The 8,767-nt window shown below is 31.8% G+C and overlaps 1 long non-coding RNA gene across 1 annotated transcript; it reads left to right on the top strand.

The window, feature by feature from the left end:
• Positions 1 to 4,536: 4,536 nt before the first annotated feature.
• LOC148934500 (uncharacterized) lies at positions 4,537 to 8,761 on the top strand. The gene is made up of 4 exons (XR_016141340.1): positions 4,537 to 5,727; positions 6,436 to 6,786; positions 7,541 to 7,610; positions 8,531 to 8,761. It is a non-coding gene; the product is annotated as an uncharacterized LOC148934500 (long non-coding RNA).
• The last annotated feature ends 6 nt before the right edge of the window (positions 8,762 to 8,767 follow it).

The raw sequence follows: 8,767 nt of genomic DNA, 5'->3' as shown, positions 1-8,767 counted from the left end.
ACTACTGCAAATAGGGCCGACAACAGATGGAGACATGATAAAAGAAATTTCTGACATAAAAAGCACATTGCACAAATCAATTTTGCAATTAATTGTTATAAAGATATAATTATCGCTATTATATATTTATTTAAACATTTGTTAATAAATATGTATTTTTACTTATATGTAATTTAAGTACTCTTCAATATTTCACTTTCGTATACTTATCACAAAAATTGCCAAAGACATGTACGACTCTTGAGCAATGTGATCCTCCAGTTCCATAAAGTGCAAACAATAGCAGATTTGATGTATTCGGAAATAACAATACAATTTTAAGTTATATAGAGAGTGATTTATTTAGGCATAAAAATACTTTTCGATGCGTGCATTTGATAGGAGGATTTTTTGTTTTTTGTCTATCACTTAAAAATTACTCTGCACAAAATCAGAAATGGAACAAATCGTTTTTCGCGAATTAAAAACTTTTTACGTAACTTGAAGGATCATTTTTCATGTTTCTGACGCGTATTTGATCAGATTGTTTTGTGTTTTATTTGTAACACTTAAAAATTATTCTACGCAAAATGAAACTATGAACGGGATAAGTTATTTAAGAAAAATCGCTCCAAGAACGTTTCAAACTTCAATCAGCTGTATTTCCATGACACTATTACACAGTAGTTTCTGCTTCTTTTTCATATTCTTTGATATATATATATATATATATATATATATATATATATATATATATAAATTTTTATCAAACAAACCATTTCCTTTTCCAAGCTTTCCTTTTTTTCCTTTTCTTTAATTGAGAGACATCTTCTTTAAATGTACTTTTTAAAAATTATGAAAAAACAAATGTGATAATTTACAAATAAATACGGTGATACTTTTTTAGACAAACAGATATATGTTTTAGCAATTTGAATAGCAATTTGAAAAACATGTAGTAACCAATGTTAGTGAAAATGAGAAAAGGATTGTGTTTATTCGGATGACACAATGTGAACTGATATGTATATATTAATTGTTATTTTATATTTATAAGATAAATACCTATTTATTAAATCTACTTATTATGATATTTTATTTCTAATGGAGATGTGTAAAGAAGCATTGGGTAAACTTTGAGAAAGAATTATATTTTTTCTTTATTTCTTAATACTGAGATTCTACAAAATGCAATATCAATTTTCTTATGTATTGTAGTATTGAACATTCATAATATAAATATAATATAAATTATCCGAAAGACTTGTGTTTTCTTCATATATTTGTGAATTTATTTTAATGAAAGAGTGTTTGATAATTTAATATGTATCGAAAGAAAAGAATCATGGAGTCATCACCAGGAATGGTGTAATAACATTATTATATTTTTGTAATTGTTTCGCACAGGTTCGAGGATAATTTCTCTCGCATCTTCGAGAAACTATCAATGTTCGTGTTTGGAATTTATTATGAAACCAGACACACGCGATTTTTGAAAATCACTATCATCTATCTCTATTTGTGTTGAATGTTTCTCTATTCTCTTTGTTTCTGTATTCGACAACTGGAACGTAATATTTTTCGCAACAAAAGTTTTTAGGAAGAATTTAAACGATATTAGTAGGTTAATCGTTTGCACAGTAAGTTGAACGCGCGATTCCGGGAGAATTTCGCGATTATACGCGCCAATTACGGTGGATGTAGCTTGTAAATTATCATTATTAGAAAAAAAAAACGGAGTTAAGAGCCAACGAAAAAGTAGAGTAAGAAAAAAAAAGAAAAAAAATGTAAGGTGCGACTTAATATTTATAGATTTAGAAGTAAATTTCTCAGGTTTCTGAATCCTTTTCGTGAAAGAAGTCTTTGAAAGAGATGTGAACGATCGGTAGTCATAAAAGACTGCAGAAAAATTTGAAAGGCAAAAAAAAGAAGGCAAATTGTGTGTAACACTAAAACTACGAGTCGACTTGAGACTGATTAGAGAAAAACTATGTGGAGTTCCGCGGAGTCACGGTTTATATTTTTACGAGATAATTCGAGATAAGGTGTGTCGGTTTTTGAATTCGATAAATTAAAAATCCTAAATTGGTAAGATTTTTCAACTATTTCTTTCAAGTTTTCTGTCAATGCGTTTTTCATTGATTGGTTTTTCGAGATGATGGAAGTATTTTACATAGGCTTGTACTAATAAAATATAAGAAATATTATTATTATATTATACCGCGATAGCCAAACCTGAAAAGACAGATTATGCGCAAAGTCTGTTATAAATTTCTGATGCTAGAAAGGCAACAAATTGCTAACAGATTCTGTAATATTTGACAATGTTAGCAAACTGCTGCCAGAAATCTGACAGAATCTGTTGACGTTCTATGCTAGCAGATTGGTAGCAGAAATCGAGCAGACCCTGCTGCAGGCTAGTGTCAGATTGGTGGCAGAAAGCGAGCAGGATCTGCGCGACACAATTTGATGGCAGGATCTGCTCAATGTCTGCTGACACAGAATGTCAACAAGTTCTGTCAACGGAATGTAAGCAGAGTGGGACCTCAGATGAAGTCAGTATACTATCATTTTCTGATTAAATCTGTTGCCAATTTGTCGATATTCTGCTAACATTTTGCTGACTGGGCATTTGCCCTCTGCTCAATTCTTGTATTAATTTTCAATATCATTAAAAAATAAGAAATTATCTTATTCATAATACACTAATAAAATTAATTAAATATTTTAGATGACTTATCGCAACAAGTAACTCAGTGACAGGAATGCTACGTCTCTTTCCATGTTGGGACGAACCACGACTAAAAGCTAAATTTACTATTGCTATAAAATACCCTAAACATTACAATGTTTTTTTCAAATAAATCATATCTTCGCTCATCGTTGATGATGACAGACTTTGTTACAATTCCTGAAATACCTACGTACCGTATAGCAATTTTGCTACTCGATAAGAATGATTATATTCATATTTCTCTCATACAAAAGAAAAATAAAATTATTCTCAAATTATGAAGAAGAACATGGATAGATGTGCAATGGGATGAAAATTTTGAATTAAAAAATGTCACAAGTAGCATTGGGGCTATATGGTCGCAAACAAAAGAATCTTTATTAGAAAATCAATACGCGATCGCAGGTTTGAGAGATGGTAGCATGGACAAATTGCAGTTCATATTTTACAGGTAGTATAGACATTTAAAGAAATTAATTTTTATATTTTTATAATAAAACAATTGTAGAATAGAAACACATTATAAATATTATTAAAATATATAATAGACAGTATTATTAATAGAAGATGATGTATTGTAAATATTTGTGACATGGATGTAACGATATCGTCGTATGTTGTTTTCAGAGAAGAAGATATTATTTACAATGAAGAAATAGATCCTATTGCACGCAAAATAAAGTTATCACGTATAATAGGACATAAAGTGGTAGATCAATTGTTTGGTACTGCGCTTAGTCATGGTAGTCATACATGTGATTGAATGAAGGTTACTACGTTGTTCGGCGTGTACATAATCAATCAGGTATTTCCTCATGTCATATTTTGAAAGAAAACTGAACAAAAGTTCTATTTGGAATCATCACGAGAAAAGAAAAAAATTTTTTTGATCATTTTTAATATTGATATTTAAGTAAAATATTAAGAATTTTGTTGCAATTATATAAATCGTACAAAAAAATTTTTAATAATTTAATTATATTGATAATTATAATGGTAATTGATTATTAATCTAATAATAATAGTCTAATAATAAACTAATAACTAAATTATTATTTATTTCGTAAGTACTTCTAATATCTAGGCTTTGCCAAATACTTGGATGTTGAATTTGTTCGTAATCTAGATTCTACAAGAATCTCTCTGTCTAGATGATTTACAAGTTATGAATTCTCTTGGTTCAAAAGTTAACAGTATCTCAGAACTTAATTCCCTCTTCTCTTTTACCTATTACATAAAAAGTATACAGTATTAAATAAATAACGTTAAAACAATTAGTACATGTAAAATTATTTAAGAACTATACCAAAAATAAATTTTTATTCAATTCAATTTAAATATTTTTTTATTCACTGAAATAAAGACATATTCAAAAACAAATATATTTTAAAAACATTGAAATTTTTAAATAATTATAATCTTATCAATATTTCTGAAACCTTCGATAAACTCACTGTAGGTATAATTTCTTGTATGATCTTATAACGCTTATTTGTTGTAGCACCTTCTATATTGCGTATGCTGCATAATACAGTTATAACGGTCTCGCTTTTCCGCGCGGAGAGCGGTCAGTCGGTTACCAGGGGGAGAAGCGAGGACGTTGGAGACAGAAAGGCGTGATTAACTTGTGAGGCGAGATTGATAATAAATAACGATATTTATTTAACTAAGAGTGGTGCGATGGAATGCACCGAATCGTCGCGTTAAATATTCGTGGCCGTAGACGGGCGAGGCGGCGTTCGGCGCGCGGACAATTGTAAATACAAAATAAGAGATCGCTCGGGCGGTCGGCGCGATACTGATCGCGGCGCGCCGTTCGGTGGCGCGGGGCGCGCGCGGCGGCGGCGGTGTCGCACGTGTTGTCGCGGACCTTTAAATCGGCGATTTAAACGGGCACGCGTGTCGCGGGTATTGTCGCGAGGGTGGATATTTCGCGAGGTCGGCGGATCGTTGAGATCGGAGAACGGGTGTGCCCGTTCCCTGCCGAGAGTGCTCGGCTGACGGGGGGTGTGCCCCTCGTCTGTTTGAGTGAACGCCGAGTGAACTCGGCCAGCCGGGGAGAGCCCCGGCTGTGTGCGGAGAGAAGATGGCGGTGCCGAGTGTACTCGGCTGACCAGGGAGTACCCTGGTGCTCGGAGAGGTAGTATCGGGGAGAACCCCGGTACTCGGCGGTGAAATCTCGGAGCGGCAGAGTCGGGTCGAGCGAACTCGACGCGCTGGGGAGACCCCAGCAACTCTCGGCTTGCCGTGCGAGCTACGGAGACGGTTTTCGGCCAGGCCAAGCGAACTTGGCGCGTTGGGGAGAGCCCCAACAATCTCAGGCTTGCTGCCGGTTTCGGAAGATCGTTTCCTCGAGGCGAGCTCTCGGAGACGATCTAGGAACAGGAGTAAACGGAGCGTGAGTGAGTGCTTTTCTGTGGAGAGCGATGCCTTTTTATATCCGAGATCGACCTCGGTATTTTCGGTCGGATCGGTCGGATTGGTCGATCTCGGGGTTGGCATCCCTCTCCCCAGGAGCGGAAAAAAAGGATCGGGGGGATGATTGGTTTTTTGGGTAGGGAAGGAATTCGTAGGGAAGGTAGCGGCGCGGTGCGGGGTGGTTGCGCGCTTGTGGACGCGGTCGTGGCGCGGTGCGGGACGTTCGCTCGGTTGCGTGGCGCGGCGTCGGTGCGGTGCGGGACGCTTTCGCGCTCGGCGGTACGGTGCGTGGCGCGGCGCGGGGGGCGTTCGCGCTTGTTGACGCGACGCTTGGCGCGGTGCGGGGAAATACCACGAAAACATACGTGTTTTCGCGGTATTCTCCGACGCTTTCGGAGTTCGTGTGTACAAGAGATTAAAAAGGAGGCATTGCTGCCTCTTTGCGGCCACTGCCGCACTCCGCCTGATGTTCGGCGGTCCCCGACGGATGGTCGGTCGGGGGAAATCCGGAGGAGGAACGGAGCGGAAGGATGCGCTCCGTTACACAGTGGATGATGAAATTTTTCAGAAATTATTATGATTAATATGAAAAGAGAGTAAGTATATTTTATATATTTCTTATATCTCTCCCTCTTTTTTTTTTTGTGAATAATTTTTCTTTTTCATTTTTTTAGTTACATAATAAGATTATATATAAATAATTTACTATATTTTTTGTTATTTTTATGTTATAAAAACCATGTTATTATATATAAAATTATTTTCTCAAATACAATTCTTGCTTCTCGAAATAAGAAAAAATTTAAATAACATTAGTTAAAGTAAAAAAAAAATTTTGTATCTAAAAATTTGCTATTCGGAATCAATGACTAATCAGCTATAAAATTTAATATAATTATTTTTCATATCCTATCTTATTATATGTATTTTCGTTTGTAGATTATAATGATAAAAATTATTTTCATTTGTAGATGATAATGATAAAAATTTTAAACATTTTTTTATAAAATTTATCTATCTGTTATTCAATGATATCTGTTATTCAATGATTAAAATTCATTCGGTGCAGTTGGTGTTGAGACTTTATAACATATATCACAGTTTTGTGCAAATAAAATCACGGGCATCTGTCCCACAAGAAACTGAGCGAACGATGCAAATTATGTGTGTTTTTCGACAATTATAAAAATTGTGTAAATTTGTGTTTTTACTGTCTATTGAGAAAATCATGTTTGTCTGCTGATATTGTCTTTATCATGAAATATATATCGTTAATGGAATTAATTTTTACACATTTTTATAAGGACGGGAAGTCTGGACGATTTTTGGACTGTAATGCAATCTATCTATGATCACAAACTATAGATTTGGAGAAAATTAGCGTGAAAGACCTGACAAATCCTTGAATACAAGAAAAGCAATACTCTATTCTCAATGTGACGGAAATCTTTAATACCGAATGGATGAAAATTGTTTTAAAAACTGCCTCGAAAAACTGGACAGTATCATTAACAAATCACGTGTATATAATACATATATAAATTTAAAATGAATTTTAACCCAAGTTTTGTCTAGCCGGGAACAAAAGCACTTTCTTGCAATATGTTACAATTCTGAACACAGTCAGTTTATAATAATCAAGCGGCAATAAACAGGTAAATAACGATCAAAAACTTTAATTTGGAATTTGGAATCATTAATTCATTCATCTTGTATTATGAACACTTGTTAACTTTGAAATAAAAAAAAATTCTTGACTTATTTTTATAACAGAATTATTAAATAAAATATACAACTTTAAAATTGTATATCTAAGCTAAATTAAAGCTGTCTATATTAATTTTAGAGATTTAAATTTCTTTTTTAAACGAATTACATTTAATTTTGTTTAATAATTCTATTCATATGTTTGATGAAATTTCTTTATTAATTCTTTCTGACATAAAATATTTATAAACAAAAATTAATTTTCCTAAAAATTTAATTTATTTCTGTAAACAAATTGTCAACTAAATGGTCCGCATCATCCATCGTAAAATTTAATATTACATCAGTTCGTAAATACCAATTTTTTATTATTTATAATACCAGCTAATTTATTATTTAATAAATATACTTTCGGTCACATTTAAAATTAAAGATAATATTTAATGATATTCTATCTTTTACTATTATCAATTATTACATTATAATTTAATACAATTTAATGGTAGATAATATTTATTTATTACATGACAGAATATTACTGTGTATTTTATAATAGGGAAAATTGATTAAGAATTGTAAGTTATCTTAAGTCTGAGATTGTAAGTTATCTTAATTCACATATTTTAAACTTTTAATGCAAATTTTTTATTTACATACGATTAAAATTTTATTATATTATATTATATGCAATTTCTTTTCTAGAGAGATTAGTACAACCGCAGCATTAATTAATATTATAAATTATACTTATTCTGCTAAATTACTTTGTGAGGTAAGCACAATAACTGTTGTTTTTTTCATGTATTTTCATTAAATTGCAATTTTCTAATTGTTTTTTATATATTATAATTTCATCAAAATTTTACTTTAATGTAGTTCAGTATAAGAAATTATATTCATAACATGTAAATATAACATAAAGAGGGATAATACACTCGTATATATTTTATAGAAATCGGGAAAATTATTTACTTTTACTATATATGTATGTGTATTATTCATGACAAACAACATACAAATTTAAAAAAAATTATGTTATTTTCAAAGAACAATAACATCAGTATTTTCTAAAACTTGATATATCTTTATGTGTGATATAAAGGAACCTTTGTACTTCCTTACACAAGTTTGTTATCAAGTAGCATTGTCAAAACAGGATAAAAAGTCCTATAAGTATTTTTCGTATTTCAAATAAAACATTAATTAATAAAATTTTGTAAATAAACATATGCTTAGGAGAGCCATTCACTATTACTTACTAGAAACGCTGCTAGGTGTTTGAATGTGTGCAAATAAATGAATAGTCCATTATTTGAATATCTTACTTTCAAACGTCTCCTCGCATTCCTAACAATAGTAAATTCGCATAATATTGAACTACCTTTTCATGCAAATTTGCTCTTATCTTTTTATTTATTAATAATTATTTGTTAATTGCCAAACTCGCGAGATAATAAGGATTTTTTATTTATGTCAACGATTTGGCTTTATCTGCATATAAGTTCCCTGTCAATAAATTAGATAGCCTGTAAAAAAGGAACCTAAATTAATATATATATAAAACACAAGTAATGTTATAACATTATTACGTAATATCATGTTTCATATTACAATTTTCCTTTCTAAAATTAATGATTTTGCAGATTGTATATATATATATATATATTTAACATGACCATGTTAATTTTGCAGATACAAAAATGGATACATAAAACTCTAACTCTAATTCATTACTTCAGAACAAAATAAACACAAAATGGTGATAAAGACAAAATGGTGATTCATTACTTCAGAACAAAATAAACACAAAATGGTGATAGATGTATAATTTCACTTTAATGGATTATATAAGAAGATTTCATTGGATTAATGCGACTTTGTGTATCATTTTCATATTGCGATTCATAGTACTGAAAATATATTCGTAAT

Source organism: Pogonomyrmex barbatus, unplaced genomic scaffold (assembly GCF_055798465.1).
Source record: "Pogonomyrmex barbatus isolate J1 unplaced genomic scaffold, ASM5579846v1 scaffold98, whole genome shotgun sequence".
NCBI classification, from domain to species: Eukaryota; Metazoa; Arthropoda; class Insecta; order Hymenoptera; family Formicidae; genus Pogonomyrmex; species Pogonomyrmex barbatus.
This window is presented reverse-complemented; position numbering and strand designations above follow the sequence as displayed.